Source organism: Camelus bactrianus, chromosome 5 (assembly GCF_048773025.1).
Source record: "Camelus bactrianus isolate YW-2024 breed Bactrian camel chromosome 5, ASM4877302v1, whole genome shotgun sequence".
Taxonomy (NCBI): Eukaryota; Metazoa; Chordata; class Mammalia; order Artiodactyla; family Camelidae; genus Camelus; species Camelus bactrianus.
In genome coordinates, this window is record NC_133543.1 from 81,881,981 (window position 1) to 81,899,307 (window position 17,327).

The 17,327-nt window shown below is 42.2% G+C and overlaps 1 protein-coding gene across 2 annotated transcripts in view; it reads left to right on the forward strand.

Moving 5' to 3' along the window:
* The first annotated feature begins 2,669 nt into the window (after positions 1-2,669).
* HECW2 (HECT, C2 and WW domain containing E3 ubiquitin protein ligase 2) overlaps positions 2,670-17,327 on the forward strand; it is a 334,329-nt gene continuing 319,671 nt past the window's right edge. Inside the window, exon 1 of one of the 2 annotated variants that reach the window (XM_074364238.1) lies at positions 2,670-3,084. The gene's annotated coding sequence lies outside the window, so the exon portion shown is untranslated. The remainder of the gene's footprint in view (positions 3,085-17,327) is intronic. The other variant, XM_074364239.1, reaches the window with a different exon arrangement.

Below are 17,327 nucleotides of genomic sequence, written 5' to 3' on the forward strand. Positions count from 1 at the left end.
GTGGAGTCTGAAGATTATACAATCCAGAGGCATCTTTAAGAAAAGAATATACAAGTATAAAAGAAGGTACAGAAGCAATATTTATTTAGAATAAAAATAACAAATTACAAATTAAAAAATTCATATGTACGAGACATCTCCAAATTCAGAAAAATATCATGATTTTTAAAATAAATTAACTACCTAATGTACTTTTACAATACTTTTTCCTACATGTTTTGGATGCATACTCTTTGATTTCTTCTTCATAGGAAAATGAGTTTGTCACATTTTGTTCTATGGAGTTAATAGATATTTCAGTGTTTCCACTAGCACAGTGGATTGAAATTTCTTTGTTTTATTGGTAGGTTGGAAGAGTTTCTTTCCAGTCTACAATTTATTACTGGGAAGGTAACATAATTTTTAAGAAAAGCAGTCAAGTTTGGGAAAGTTCCTACCAAATTTCTTTTATTATATACACAGAATAGGATGTGGAAGGATTTTCCAGTTCTAGTTCTGGACTCATACATTTCTAACATTATTTACCCCATTACCTATATGCTTCTGCATTGGTCCTGAAGCATCCATTTGTAGATCTGGTCTCTGGCCTTCCACTTTGTGTCACAACACCAAGTGACCCAGGTGACAGTTGGTCTTCGAGCAGCTGGAATAGCTGCGACCATCATGATGGGCCTTAATGCCCATGAGCCACATACATTTTTTACACTGAACTAACTTAACTGTCCCTTAGCCAGAGCCCCAAAATGCCTGCAATCACTTCAATGCTTCCAGACACAAGGAATTAGACAGAAGGGAAGTTAGAGTGAAAAAAGATGGCAGTCTCTTGAGAGTAAATATTTTACTTTTGAAACTTTTACAGAAACTTAAGACCACATGAACACACTTCTAGGACCCCTCTTGTGGTGCTGGAAGGGGCTTGAAGTTTAAGTTTCCTGGAATCTGCCTTTGGGTTTAGCTTTGGGCACTATACTTCAGGAAGTATGTTCACAAATTTGAGCAAGTTCGTGGAAATGAGGTAACCTAGGATGGTGAAGGGACAGGACGCTCTGCCATGTGATAATCAGCCAAGAGCCATGCAAAGATCTTGGAAGAGACAATTCAAGTGGTTCTCAAGTCTGACTTTAGTACCTGGAGTCCTGTGAGGTGAAAGAAGTATTTGGACTCAATATAAGGAATCACTATCTAATATTAAACCAGGTTCAATGTAGAATTGACCAGCTTGTGAAAAACTGAGGGATCCCAACCCCTCCACTGGAATAGCACAAGAAGGGGGTAATGAGGACAAGTCCAGGATCCTGTGAAGGGGAGACCTTGACTGGGTAGTGGTGGTGTTAGGGATGGGGAGTGTAGTGTGAAAGAACTTAACCTTTACACACTTTTGGAAATCTGAGATTTTAGGATGACTTTGCTATTAATCCTACTTGATGCCTTAGCCTCAGGTTTAATGCCTAATATAGAAAAACTGTAAAAGATAGATGGGACTGCTTTTAAGGTGAGAGAAAAAAGTTGTTTTTTTTCTTAAACCTAAGGGCAACAATAATGATGCATTTTAGCCCTATTTCTACTTTATGCTTTTTTTTTGTTTATAGCTAGATTGTAAAATAGTAGTTAATCAATACAGGAGGCTAAGGGTTGTGGGTTTGGGGTTGTTGGGTCTAGAGCAAGTTGCAGAAAGAACAATATGTGGGATCTCTTGAAATTCCTATTCTTCCAGTAGGTACAAGAATTGGGCCTCTTTTTTTTTTTTTTTTTTGGTGTGTTTGTGAGGCTCATCAGTTCTTTGGAGTAGCCCAGCAATGATGCCTGGGATGGCGAGATCCAGAGGAATAATGAGTCAGTGCTTTATGTGACATAAGACAGAGCACAGCTGAAACTGACTTGAGGAAATAGAGAGGAAGGGGGTTTATTGTCTTCGAGTGTAGAGTTCACTTCAGACGTATTTTGTCTCCTAAGGCTCAAAAGACGTCATCCCCTCTCCCTCTCCTTCAGCGTTCCTTCCCTTGAAGTTGACTTCATTCACATACATTGGTAGTACTTATCACTGGCTTATACTCTTCCACATTAGTCATCCTAGTTTAAAGGGCTTTTTTTCTTTTTCTTTTTCTGAACTGATACAGCAAAAGCCCCAGATTGAGTTCCTGGACCAATAAGCCCGTCCCAGAACCAGTCAGTGTGGTCTAGAATATGATGACTGGCCAGTTCTGGGGAACGAAGGTGGGAGGTGTCAGTATCCTAGAACCACAAAGACACGGGGCCGAGGCGGAGGGGTAGTTCCCAAAGGAAAAATGGACCGCTGTTATTAGGGAAGGGGGACAAATGGGTAACACTGAAAGCACAAACTCAAAAATCCCCAAATAACAGATATCCCTTATTTGGGGTAAGTGTTTTGGGACTTCTTTCATATGATTGTAGTTAAGCTGTAAAATCAAAAATCCTTCTCTTATCCGGATAGACATCCTGCATAGGGGGCAATATTCTTACATTTCAGTGTTTTTACTCTTTCCCCTAAGTGGGGCTGAGTCAATGAAGATGCTCCAGGAGAAGTAACTAGAAAGCTGAGAATAATTCAGTAATTTTTAATTTGAGTGCCCTCTTTAGGCAACGTAGCTTGGCGCGCTCTCAATAATCCATTTTGAATCGTGACCACACCCCGTATAGGTGACATGAGTATTACCGTCTTGCCCTTGCAGCTGGGGAAACCGAGGCATGACACTCCTCCATTCAGCCTCCCGGTGGGATTTAGGAAGAGTCCAGCCTGCCTGACCTCTAAGGGTCTCCTTCTTCCTCCGCGGCGCCTCTCGAAACCCTCATGTCCTTCGGCGTCGCAGGAGAGCAGCTCCGGCTCCGCCGCAGCCTCGGGATTCGTCCTTCGCCCAGCTGCACCCGCCCCGCTCTCCCGCACCTTCCTCGGGAAGGTCCAGCTGGCCAAGGTCTGGCTGTCCCTCCCGTCCCCTCCCCGCATCCCTCCCGCCTCCCTTCCCCAGGTCCCCAAAGTGCAGAGAGCCCCCAGCCCAGCGCCCCGCCGGGAGGTGCGGGCAGATGCCGCCCAGGCGTCTAGCGGGAGGGGCGCCAGCGCCGCCGGAGGTGAGCGGCCCGCCCCCCCTCGCCGCCCCCAGGGCCAGGGCGCCGGGGTTGGGGCGGGCACCCGGCTGGACACGCCGGGCCTGAGGAGGGTGGCGGCGGGAGGGAGGCCGGGCGAGCTCGCGGGGAGCGGCTCGAGGGCGACGCCTGAGGGCGAGCGGGGGGAGCCGGGCTTTGCGGGGCCGCCGATCTCGGCCGTAAACCTCCTCGGGACGCCCGGACCCCCGGCGCCCTCGGAGCGCGGGCGGGAGACGTGGCTTCGCGCGTTCCCGCAGCTGCTGACTCGACACAATCGGCGGGCCGCGCGGGGGGCGCGGCGTAACCCGGGGGTGGGCGGCGGCGCGGAGCCGCCTGGGGAGCTCCGGGTGTCGTTGGGAGCCAAGAAGATGCCAGCACAAAGGCCAGCCGAGACCCAGCCCGCTGCGGAGGGCGGCGGGAAGAGCCGCTGAGGGGCGCGCCGGCCGCGCTCGGCTCCGCGCTGCGTCTCTCTGGTCGCCGCCTCTGGTCGCGGGGTCGCAGACGGCGGCGCAGGGTCCCTCGGCCCCGTGGCAGCGGCCGCCGCAGCCGGGAGCTGCATGCGACGCGCGGCGGCGCCCCCGGCCGCCTGCCTTCCCCGCGGCGAGAGCGGACCGGCCGGAGGGCGCCGGGGCCGCGGGTCCGGGCGACTGCGGGGGCGCCCTGCCGCCCCGCGGCCCGGCCCCCACCCGCAGCCCGCGGCGGCGGGCGCCCAGCCCCAGGTGAGTGCGCGGCCCGCGCCCGGCCCTCGCGCTGCGGGTGCCGGACGGCGGGAGGTGGCTTTGTTTTCCTCCCTCGCGCCCCGGCGCGGTCATTCATTTGACATTTCGGCTTCCGCTGCCCTGAGACGCGGGCGAGAGACACCGGGAAGTGTTTCAGGGTTTGGTTCTCCCGGGAAGCTGAGACTTTTGGGTCAATCTGAGCATCACTTGAGGGAGAAGAGGCTTCGTTTCCTTTTTGGTTTGGAAATGTGTTGTGAACATCCTCTGCCGGGGCTTGGGGCCTGGAGGAAACTGGGGCTGCAGATTTAGACGTAGACGTTTCCGAGGACTTGCAACTGCAGAGGTCTGGCTCTTCCAAGTCTTGTCATTTCCTCTGTTAGCTGAGCTCAGGTGTTTTCTTTTGACTATTATTATTTTTTAAGGAAAAGCTTTACAGGCACATTTACTTCTTTTAGAGTTGGAAGTCTTTGGAGACAATACAGAGAGCTCACAGAGTTACAGCTCTAGCGACATTACATTTCGAGAAGGCAAGCTCCGGCGATCATCATAGGCAGAGGTGGACGGTAGGCAAACTTCCCCGGGGGCCTTTAGCCTTCCTGGTACGGTTTCTGCTTTCACTCTCCTGGGGTCGAGCAAACTTGGAATTCTCATTGTACATATTCCTTTGTCAAAGTGTGAAACATGTCTTTTCTTGAATAGTTTTCTGTAGTTTGTACTTTAGAAGAAAAATATTTTAACGTATAGTAGAGTCCTCTATTAGACCTGGTGAAATTTCATGTATTTGTTTGTCTTACAAATGTGATTTTCATTTTACTTTTTCTCCTATTCCCTCAAGGGCTCATTTCTTCTGTTGCCTGGAGAGAGCTCCCCCCTCCCCTCCTCCCAACAGATGGCTGTATGTTCTGAGAGGTTATCTTTAAAATGACACTCACATTACCTATAAACAAAGAAGGATTAATTATTAGGCTTATCTTTGGAGTTATTAAAGCTAGAAGCCTAATCTGGATAGGGGTATTATTAATGGTGTGAAAATCTGGAGTTTGCTAATCTGTTTGGGCTTCAGAAGATTCCTGCAGGGATTGTTTATATAGCGTGGGAGACAGATGGCATCCGCAGCAGACAAGAGAAGCCCAGCATAAAGGGTCATTGTATTCTTCAGAAATTATCCACTTCACTGTTGGGAGATGGGGTAGGATGGGGAAGACATAATTTTGATCTTCCAAAGAACACATTATAACCTTACCATCCAGCAGCCTAACCAGTTGGTTCCTTCTTTCTTCAGACACTTAAAAAGTCATTATTGAGTTATTTGTTTTGATTATTCCTTTGGCACAATTTGGCCTCAATTGTGGTTACGTGAAGCAGTTTAAACAGTTATGTTAACAAAAATGTCTTTGAATTTAAGATTATCGTACCACTGCGAAACCAGTCATAACTTTTTCTTTCTTGTGTACAAATGGCCCCTTGGACTCATCGTGTCTCCTAGCTGGAAGGACTGTAGTCCACTCGTTATGAATTCAGAAGGAGTATCTTCCACCATCTCCATGACAGGTGGTCCCCAGACTCCCAGCACTTGTCCCCAGACTCTCAGCTGGGGGTTGCTCTATTTTTATTAGGCTTAACAGCCTAAGACATTTGCTTCACCCATGTCTCCATCTCAGCATTGAGCAGCCTTTGGCAATGAATCTTTTTGAATGACTGTGGAGTCTTTGAAGAAATCAGTCATTCTGAACATTTGAGATAAGCCACCTGGAGCTTTTCTGCTCCTACCACCGCTGTAGACTCTTGATGTGCTGTGGATTGCAACTAGATGGCAAAATTGGTCTTCCCTCTGTATGCATGTGATGGAGACTATTCCAGTAAATTAATATTCACCAGTCACAGGACTAGGTTTAATGAACAACACGAGCAATGTTTGACCCCTCTGAACAGGAAGTAGGGAGTAAAAGTAAGCATTGGCTCTCTTTAACTTGGACGCTGTCATCTGGGGAGAAAATATTTTCTTACTCTTTTCAAATCCTGCACCACTGATCTCAGCAAAAGGCAAAGAAACCAAGGTTGTTATCTGTAGCTGAGGATGGATGCCATAGCCTTTTCTTCTGGATGAATGTGTCTTGCTGGAGAGGTCGCTTTTGGGCTCTGTCCAGTTTCAGTGTGTGCCCTGGCATCAACAACGGGCTCTAACATTCACATTCAGAGTGCTAAAGTTGTGGCTGGTGTCTGTGTACCTTCTCACCAGGTTGCTGCCTCTCTTGTGAAGTTCTCCTTTACGAGAAGCCTGAGGCACCAGGCCTGGGGCTCGCTGGGCACCTGGCCTGCCTCCACAGTCGAGTGTGTTGCTACCTGTTTTCTTGAGTAAAAGCAGAACCAGTTTTGTGTGGATAGGGAATGGCAGGGTGGAGTGAAGCCCTACCCAGCTCCATTGTAAAAAGCGAGGCCAGGCCTGAAAGAGAGAGCGCTGTATTTGAAAATTGGTTGACTTAACAGAGGCAGAATTGCTTCTGTACACACAGGATATCTTTTGTATGGGAAAATAAAGGATTAGAAGGGTGACCACACCTCCTGGTTTGCCTGCAAGAATCCCGGCTTATTCCTGTTGACCTATCTTAATTGTCAAACACATCCCCTTTCACACTTAAAAGTGCCCTGGTTTGGGTGATAAAATTATATGGTCACCCTAGATATTTAGGAATCTTCACTCTATTCTTCATCAACCTCCCCAACTTCAAATTTTGAGTCTTGTTTTATTTCAGTCTTTAATTTGGTAAATGCAAAGGTAAGAAAGGTAAACAAAAGCTTAAACCAAAAAGTGCGTAAGAGAAAAAAATAATGGCAAGGAAGACAAAAAAAAAAAAAATGAAGTAACTGGTTGCTTGTCATCTATTTATGCATAAAAGAAATAAAATAGTTTTATCCTTGAGGTATTAAGTGTCTACTCTGGCTCTAAGCCCATTTTATTTATTGTCTTCAAGCATGATAAGAATTAACACCTATTTACCTGGGGCTGACAGGAATTAGGACAACTCCTATGACTTAGGAGAGCAGCTTCAACAAAACCTGTTTGCAGACCTGGTGGGTACATGGCTCTTGAAAATATGAATGCAAATTTCAAGATCTAGTGTTTGGTCAAGCTCTTGGAATTTACTGAGAATCCAGAACACATGTGTTGTTGTGAAGACTTGACTCCACATTCTCCTAGTTTCCAAGCGCCTTGGGCTGCGAGGGTAATAGAAGAGCCTTTGTTTTCCGCTCTCTCTTCTGACAGTCTTGGGTTTGGGTCTCAGCTTTTCAGACAAAGGGCTTGCAGAGAAGATTTTGTGTGCCGGCTGGTTATCATGAGAACATTCTCACAGAGGTTGGAGATTATGCAGGTGACCTGGTGCGATTTAAGCTAGATTTATGAAGCTTCTGGCACATACTTCTGCAACAAGAGCTGTGCTCCTTTGCTAAAGAATTGCCTGTTTGAAAGAGTTCACTTGCAGTGCTGTCCAGGAGGTGTTACAATTATTTATGGCTGTCACCTTTTCCATATATGCTCCACTAAAATCCTTAAAAGCTTGGTCGTCATGCTTGAATAAGAAGAAATTTATGTATCTCCTTTATAAGTTGTCTGACCATGTAATTATTTTTGTCCAGACAAGGACACTTTTGAAAGTAAAAGGTGATACTAACTGGAAGGGGCTCAAGGTCAAAAACTATAAACTGGGGCTGCCCCAGGAAGACTATGATGTATGGCTGTCTTAACTAAAACTAAGTCACTAGCTTTTATATGAAGAATACCCATATGATAGAAAAATGTCCCTAGCTTCTTCTCGATTTGTTCAGCCTATGTTTACCATGTGCATGCATGTATGTGTATGAGTATATACACAACACTGAGCATATGTCTATAGATGTGTATGTTGTGGGGTTGAAATTACCTTTTAAGAAGACGTAGACATTTAGAAAATTGTGGCTTTTATATTATGTCGTTCATGGATTGACTTTTAAACTAAAAAAAATCTAGTCTCTCCAAACTTTAAATTATTTTCTGACCTTGTGTCATTCTGTTGCTTAGATCCTTTGATGGTTCTCTATTTTCTGTTTAATTCTCTTAAGTCAGATCCACAGACAGCTTGGTGGTTAGAAAGGAAAAGTAATGAAGAAATTTCACTCACTCATTCAACTACTATTTATTGAGCCCCTTCCATGAGTCTAGGTGCTGGGGATCTACCAATGAGTAAAACAACGATCTCTGCCCTTGTGAAGTTTTCATTCTATTGGAGGTGGAGGGGTAGGAGTGGGAGATGCACAGTAACCCAGATAAATAAGTACATTATACAGCTTGCTAGAAGGAGGTAAGTCCTTTGGAAGAAAGAAAGTAGAACAGGATACATGTTGTTCTGTAGCCTTCATGAAGAAAGAGAGCTTGAGCAAAGACTTAAAAGGAAGTGAGAGAAGTTGCTCATGCAGATACATGAGGGGAGTGTTCCAGGCAGAGGGAACAGCCAGTGCAAAAGCCTGAAGGTGAGAATGGGTTTGGATGTGTTCAGCGATTAGCAGGAAGACCAACATGATGCAGTGCAGTGACCAGGATGGGGGTAGGGGAGGTTGGAAATGTGAATCAGAGAGGTGGTGTAGGAGCTGCAGAGCGTGTAGTGCTTTGGGATATGAGAGTAATTGTAATTGCAGCAGATATCCCATTATGTTCTTAAAAGTCATTCTGGTATTAAAAATTGTGTTTGGGCTATGACGACTGCACTGGTCACTATCAGTTACATTTCATAAATGGTGCACTTCATATGACACTTTTTCTGTCGTTTGCTTGTTGTATATTTGTTAAATAGAGTACTTTGTTATTGCTGGTCTTAAACTGTATCTCCATTTCACAGAAATTTATCAGTGGCCTAAAAGTGGTTTACTGAAGTGTAAAGGTAATGATGAAAATAGTAACATAAATGCAACAGTTCAGAATGTCATAAACATGCTTGGAGAACTGAATCCCATTCCAAATATAAAATGTGTATCTGCATGTGTAAAAACAAAGGAATTTGTGAGAGTGATGATTTCAAAACAGTAGCTGAAATTGAAAAGTGCGTATGGAAGTATGATGATGACTATCTCAAAACTACTTTTTGTTGGACTTGCCATCCATTCACTCCCAGTCCCCAGTCATTGCCTGTTATGAAACTGTCCAATAGTGACACGGAGCCATGGATGTTTTGGTGTCATTTTCAAACAAAGCACAGTGGCTTCTCTGTGATACTATTGAACTTTCCCAGGACAAATGCACAATAATGCTTTCCACTACAAAATTAATGTATTGTACTGCTAACGGTAGGTAAGGGCTTAAGACCCTAGTAGCATCATTAAAGGATCCTTGTAACAAAAGTAAGTGTAAGTCATTTTATTGAAGAGACACTTGGAAAATCAGCTGGAAAGTTAAAGACAAACATTATCCTTAGAGAGAAACCAGGAGTTATTGACAGAATTCCTTTGTCAAATGACACGGTTGGCTGTTGCATAATATCAGTGGAGTGGAGTGTGGAAGAGCGATTACTATCAAGTACGTGCTAGCAGATATTTCACTTTATGGTTGGATGAAACCAGCGATGTCATGCAGAGAATGAATCAGCTTTTGGCATTTGTTCAGGGAGGAGTGCTTAGTGATGCTTTGTTCATTTATCACTGAGAACTCATGCTATAAGGGAAGAGATTTTTCCTTTGATTAACCATCATATATGAACCTGGAAAAGTTCTCAGGAGGCAGGACTGATAGAGCACAAGTTTCATGTACCGTTAAGAAGGGGATGGCTTCGTGAAGAAAAGAAGTTGTACCTAGAAGCCAGTCCACATGCTATTCCATTCACAGAGAAGATGTAGTGCCTTCTGATCTTGAAATACTAAAAGACAGGGAAGACTGGATACAGCCAAATTTCAGCCCCTGCATATCTGTGTGTGCTGTGTTCAAACTGATGGGCAGGGAGATGAGGCTGCTTCTCTGTGCTGGCAGATACTGGCTGTTTACCGGAAAGGTGCTCATATAACAGTCTATCTGTGGTGTAAGACATCTATGGAGCAAAAAAGTGTTTCTTCGTGATACTGATTAGAAATGATTTTTCTTGGATCAAGTGGCATACCTCAATACCATACTCTGCCCACAGGGAACCATGTCAAGGACAGGGAGGGAAGGAAGAATTGTTGACAAATAAAACAATCTGCCACAATCTAGGGACTAAGACTTTTTTTTCATTAGAGAGAGTTGGAGGTCCACACTGGCCATAAAGAGTTAAGGAGGGAATATTTTCAATAACGGGCAGTCCTTTAAATAATAAACATATTACTTCTCGATGACCTATTTGAAGAATAAGAGCACAAAAAAATTGAACTTCTATCCAGTAATGTTAATGGGGAGAGAATATAAGTGTATACTTTGTATTTGAGAGCATCTGGAGAACCACGGTGGGAGGAGGAACTCAGGCTCTTAGGATTTTGGGTTAAGATACTGGGTGGCAGAGAGTACAGGCAAAAGGAGGTGGAGAAATCTGATAACTGAATGTGACCTCGCTTATACTTTTACCTTAGGCTTGGCTTCGTTTCACTGAAATATACTTGATACGCAAAGGTTTTCAGCACAAGATCTATAATTGCCCCCAACCTAACCTAGAGAAAAATAGATCTTCTCTAGTGGTCTTGGATTCTCTGCATAGGACTCCGTCCCCCTTAACTTCCCTTCCTTCTTCCCTCCCTATCTCCCTGTCTTCCTTTGTTCATTCTTTCTTTAAGCTATTGAGTTGGCATCTTTAAACTAGAAGGTACTTTGAGAGCTCATCTCCTATTCGTCCATGCCTTTTGGCTATCTGGATATGTGCTATCCAGAGCAAGAGGAGTAAGGGCCTCTAGGAAAGTTCTGTTCCTTGTTCAGCTAACCCACTCTAACGTGGAATGTCCAGTTCTAGTACACATTTAAATTTGAACCCTCATTCTTCAATAAAGATCCGTTTCTTTGTTTTTTTTTAGACTTTAATAAAGATGGAGTCATTGTCTTTTGTCTAATAACTCTTCTATAGTGATGGCCATTATTTCATTCCAGGACGGAAGTCATTCATGCATTATTCATTGAACAAACATTGAGAGCCTTACATGTGGCAGGCTCTGTGCTGAGTGATAGGTATAAAAGAAGTCAACATTCAGACACGACCCTGACCGGACAACAGAGAATATAGTAGGAAATAGGCAATGTCAATAATGATATGAATAAACAAGTAAATATAATTGCAAAGCAGATGTGGCAGAAATGTTTACATTTGTTAAATCAGGGTGGTGGTATTTGTTACATTAACTTCTGAACTATATGGAGTTCTGAATGTATTTTTGAAATATTTCAGAAGTGAGAAATGAGAAAATGTAGTTGGAAGTGTAAGTGCTTTGTGGAGACGGACCTTGCTAGAGAAGGGAGTGTAGCTGAGACTTCCTTTACATGGGGTGGTCAGGGAAGACCTGGAGTGTAATTCATCACTTGCCTCTGTGAGAGGGATGAGGATAACTTGGACAAGGCTCAGAGAAGAGTCACAAAGATGATTGATGACAGAGTTGAAAAGAAGACCTATGCGAGCAATCTCAAGGAACCGAGATATAGAGCAGCTGTGGAACTGAACCTGATGCAGTGATTTAGGCTCTTTCTTAAATTTACAGAGACTTTTATGCATTCACATTCTCTTCATTCATTTCTCATGGTCAACAGCAATTAAGGCGAGTGATTCAGGCTGGAATTATGTGTTAGAGGAAAATTGAAATTTTGCTCTGCGGTTGAGGAAAAATTGGAAAGGATCTGAGAGGTAAACTAGTTCAACCTTCCTGTGAAGAAATCTCTCTTTAATGTTCTTGATCGGTGATCATCAAGTTCTTAGGAGGTCATTTCCGTGCTTCCTCCACCCAGAATGGTGCGGTGGTGGGTGGGACACTCTGGTTTACTTCAATTAGGCAGGTCTCCTTCCCATTCAGAAATACCCTGGACTCGTCTCCACCTCAAGACTTTTCCCAGAGGAAGCACTTTCGACCTGGAATGCCAACAGTTCTACTTACTCTCCTGTATGTAATTAAAAATGGTGGTTTTCATCATTTCCATCCCATCTTACCCTTCTGAAGAATATGGCATTTCCAGAAGTAAATGGAGCTTCCTTTGTTGTGATTGGCAGTAAGAGTGGGGGTAGAATGAGATCCTAACTGGGGAGGGGATCGAGGGCAACGTGTTTAGTTTGATATCTTCCCCCCAGATACTGATATGCCCACACTCTTGGGAATCACTGTTTTATAGCAATTAAGATCTTAATCATCTGCTGCCTTAGGTGATGCACAATTTATTTTGTTTGCTATTAGTTTTTTTTGCCAACTAGACTTTCAGTACTCTGAAGATACAGAAACTTGGCTGACACCTCTCTATAATGCCCAGTATTGATCTCGAAGTGAATACATACACAATAATGCCTAATGGCTGAAGGAACCATATGCTGCTTTCTCGTGGACCATTATGAAAAGCTGTTATTTATATAAATCAGATATTAAGTTGGCACAGATGCTAAAAGATGAGCATTTTTGTAGTTTTAAAATGGCAGAAAGTCAAGTCTTGGAGGTCTGATTCATTCAGATACTTCCTATTTCAGAAACCTTCTTCTCTTTTGTAAGCCTTCTGACTCCTTTCTATTCAAAGTATGTCCACAGACCAGCAGATCAGCACCACTTGGAATCCAGACCCACTGAATCAGAACTTGCATTTTAACAAGATCCCCAGATGTGTTCTATGCATAGTAAAGTTTGGGAAGCATTTTTTGAAAACACGTAAGAATTCAGAAATTTAGGAGAAGCATTTATCTTTAAAGAGAAGCGAGTCTAGAAATGAAGGTTTCATTGGTCTATGGCTGAGATCCTCAGTGCTTTCTGCCATGCGGCCCAGAATTGCACTGCTTCTTGCCAGGCCAGAAGATGCCTCTGTAGGAGTGCCCTGGAGTAATTTAGAGAAGTCAGTGATACTTAGATATTAGACATGATGGCGATTACAGGAAATTGAAGCAGTTGTTGGAGTGAGAAACTAGGAGAGTTTGGCAAAGGTAGAGGAACGTGGCTATGCAACCTGAAACCGAAGATAAGGGAACAGGTCTTCCCTGTATGATTAGAAACTCCTTCTAACTCTCTGGACTTGGACTCATCTCGTACTCCAGCCCCTCCAGAGCCAGCAGGTCACAAATGGAACCAGCTTTTAAAGTGCCTTGCATGGAAACCGTGTGGAGTGGTGAGGATCATGGCGAGGCATTCTTCATCAGAGGGGAAGGGGGTGCCACCCCCCAGCTTACTGAGTTGTTGCCACGTGGTAATTAGGGTCCAGCATGACCAAATCGTCAGATTTTTCAAATTAAGCTAAAAAGATAAGTTTGTATATAAAAACATCTCTTGGGTGTAGTATGTGGGTAATTAAAGTATTTTTCGAGTGGCTCAGGCAAACCAGATTCATGTGCACCTGCCTGCATCTGTTCTGGAGCAACAAAACATATGTGGTGATGTGAATACCTGGCTTTTTCAGTGCAGGACACCAAACACAGGCAGAGGCATTTTGGTCCTGGGAAGGACCATTTTGGATCTTTACTAAGTAAAAGAAATAAGACATAAAAGAATGGGGCTGCATTTGCTTTGATGACCTGACTTAAAATATATGTCTGAAGAACCTTAGTCACTAATGGTGTCTGAAGGAAAGAGTTAGATGCCTAAAGGAACAAAACTTAGGTCCCGTAATATCTGAAAGAGAAGTGAGCATGGAGTTGGGATGAAGGTGAAGAAATGAAGACACAGGAATTTCTTGGCACCCCCAAGCTAGGATCACACAGCGCAACAGCGCTGGGAGGCTGGGCTGCAACATGGACCTTATTGTACTGGGAAAGAAGTGTTACTGGAGATAGAATTCAGGATAATGTATATTCGGCATGTGGTTGTTGAATTTGGGTGGCTGTTAATATTTAAAGTTTGCTGGAATTGGGTTTTCAGTTAAAGTTTGTCATGGAGAAATGAGCAATTTATGTATTTTGAGAGTGAAAACTGGGTGAAGGTACCAAAGTTGTTTCCAAAGATTTATTATTGATTATACTTCTTGTTAAAAATTAAATTCCTTAAGGGTCAGGACTGTTTATTATTTATCTTTATAGTCCCAGCATCTATCACAGGCTGGGTCAGTGATCTGTACTGATTGTAAGACAAATATATTTTCTATCTTGGTGAGTCATTCTGTAGGTATTCATTTTCCTTACTGATTTTTAAAAAATGGCTTTGTTGAGACACAATTCACATACCATGAAATTCACCATTTTAAAGTATACAGTTTAGTGGGTTTTAGTATATTTACAAAGTTGTAAAACCATCACCACTGAGTAATTCCAGAACCTTTTTATCACCCTCAGAAGAAATCCAGTATCCTTAGCAGTCACTCCCCATTTCCTCTGCCCCCAGCCCCTGGCAACCACTACTGTAGTTTCTGTCTCTATAGATTTATTTGCCCCTTGTAGACATTTCATAAAAGTGGAATTACATAGCATGCAGCCTTTTGTGTCTAGCACCTTTCACTTAGCGTGTTTTCAGGATTCATCCATACTTAGCATGTTATCAGCGCTTCATTCCTTTTTATAGCCAAATAAAATTGTATTTTATGGGTATAGATGATAGATCTGCATTTTGGTTTTGTTTATTGGGATGTTCTCACTTTTTGGCTATTATGGATAATTCTGCTGTAAGCACTTGCATAGAATCTTTCATGTGCATATGTTTTCAATTTTCTTGAGTATATACCTAGGGGCTGGAATTGCTGGGTCATATGGTAACTCTACGTGTATCATTTTGAGGATCTGCCAAACAGTTTTCCAGAGCAAGTGCACCATTTTACATTCTAATCAGCAATGTATAAGTGTTCCAGTTTCTCCATATCCTCATCAACACTTACTGCTTTTCTTTTTTGATCTTAGCCATCCTAGTGGGTGCGAAGTGGCATTTCATTGTGGTTTGGATTTGCTTTTCTGTCATGACTCACGATGTTGAGCATTTTTCGTGTGTTTATAGGCCATATATACATATTCTTTGGAGAAGTGTCTGTTCAAATCCTTTGCTAATTTAAAAATAAGGTTATTTATTTTTAAATTTTTGTGTTGTATGTATTTTTTAAATATTCTGGATACTAGACCCTGATGAGATAGATGACTTGAAATTTTTTAAATTTTACTTTATGGATTGTCTTTTCATTCTGTAGTGTTGTTTGAAGCACAAAAGTAATTATGATAAAGTCCAATTATCTTTTTTTCCATTCTTCTGCTTTTGGTGCAGATCTGTCCTTGTTGATCTACTAATTGTTCTATCCATTATGGAAAATGGAATATTTATGTCTTCAACTACTGTTGTTAACTTGTTTCTCCCTTCAACTCTATCAGATTCTACGCATGTATTATGCAGCCCCTTATAACATATATGTTTATAATCATTATATCTTCCTTAACAAGTAGGCAAATAATTTAAAAATGTAAATAAAGCATCTGCCACCCAATTAAATAAAGTTTACAAGCTAGATTTATGATTGTGACTGTGGTCAAGAAATTTATGAATTCAGAGGGTAGCCAATTTGATTGATACCACACAAATGATAAATTTATGATAGTCAAAGAAAATGGACTAGGACTATTGTGGTAGTAACATTTCTAGTGTTGGAGAGGACTGTAAAGATCATTTCGTGTATTTGTTTTATTTTATAGTTAAGGAAACAAGACCCTACAAAGTTCGATGACTTCCCATGTTTGCAATCATAGCTACTAAGACTTTTGCAAACAAGATGCAAAGCAAGCTAAAGGGCAGCAGTGCCATCTCCTCTTTCTTAAAATGCATTTGGGTCTCCCTTGTGTTCTTATTAGTAATAACTTAGGTTTATGGAGAGCATTTTCATGTACTTTCATATATGTTGTTTCCTATGATATCAGAATCACAAACTGCAGTACAGGTATTATTCTCATTTGGCAAAAGAAGAAACTCTCAAAGAAATTTCGTGACTTGCTCAAGTTCACATAGATATTTAGTAGTAAGTAGTGTACCCAGCCTAATTTCTCCTACAACCTGAGACATCACTGAGAGAGATCTTTGCACTGGGACAACAGGCATAAATGGGGACAGTCCTTGGTGGTCTGGGATGTAGGGTCACATAGTAATAGAACTAATATTCGGCTCTAATCTCCTTATTTGTCATGTAAACTTCTTCTGTCATAGTAGGAAGAGAAGTAATATGACAAAATAAAGGTTTTCTTAAAGAATAATACTGAAGTGCTGAATAGACCAGAGGATGGAAAAATATCACGGGGGAAAAGTAGACAGAAGGCATTGCTTTGGTATTTACCCAGGAGAAGCTGACATTTGAGACAAAGTTTTATTTCTATAATTTTTTCTTAGTTTCTTGACTAGTGCTTTTTTAGGCTCTTTGTTTTCTTCCACTTAATTTTATTCATACGTCTAGTCTTCATTTTGCAGTAAGTGGGAGTGGGTGAAGCTAAGTACTGTGAGGTTTTAAATTGGCAGCAGTTTTAGGAACCAAAGTTTCATGTAATGAGAATACGAAAATAACTGATGTTAGCACAGAGAATTTTAATTTAGATATATATTTGCGGATTATAATGGCTTCCCAGTTTTTTTTAAGGAAACACATAACTGACCCTGAATGAAGTTCTAATAAGTCCTCAGCTAAATTTGGAAATGAAAAATAATAGGAGAGAAAGAGCAAGTGAAGCAAAATATGCAAAATCTTCAATTAAAGTAAATAAAAATTTCTAAAGGAAATGTGTTTGAAATGATATGCCTTGTTGTTTTGTCTTTAGACATGTGTAATAGTAAAGTGAAACAAAAGATGTACTGGATAACTGGTAAATAAGATAAAAAATTTGTTTTCCTCTAACAAATTTTGGAGCAAACAAAATACTCCATTTCACAATTTCCAAAATGTGAGGAGATTTTATTTAGTGCTTTCTGTTCAGTTCTTAATGAGGGAGAGATGAAACCAATTTAGAAACAAAATATTAAGTCATATTACCACTGATACTTCTGTTGTATATGGTAAGGAAGTCTCTGAGTTTTGCTAAAGAATGTATGCAGTTAGGTCCAGGAGTTCTCTGTGACAATAGCCCACATGGACATTAGATAATTAATTCTGGTTGAACACCTGGAATTACAGAACTAGCCCATTCCTTTCCTTAGAGCGGTAGGTTCTATAGAGTTGTGATTCAGCTGCCTTGTGGGTTGTCCCAAGTGACAGATTCACCAACTATTTTAACTGTGACAAACTAGGGTCACTAGTTTATAGTCCTTTTCAGTTAGCAATGCCTACTTTCTTGTTACCCAGCACCCACTGCCTCCTATTTTATGTTTATGTAATATCAGCACCCCACTTTTGTTACTAGTCTCTGAGATTGTTGGGGTATGAGCTAAGCTGGTGTAACAGACACTTCTCCAAAGCAATGGCTC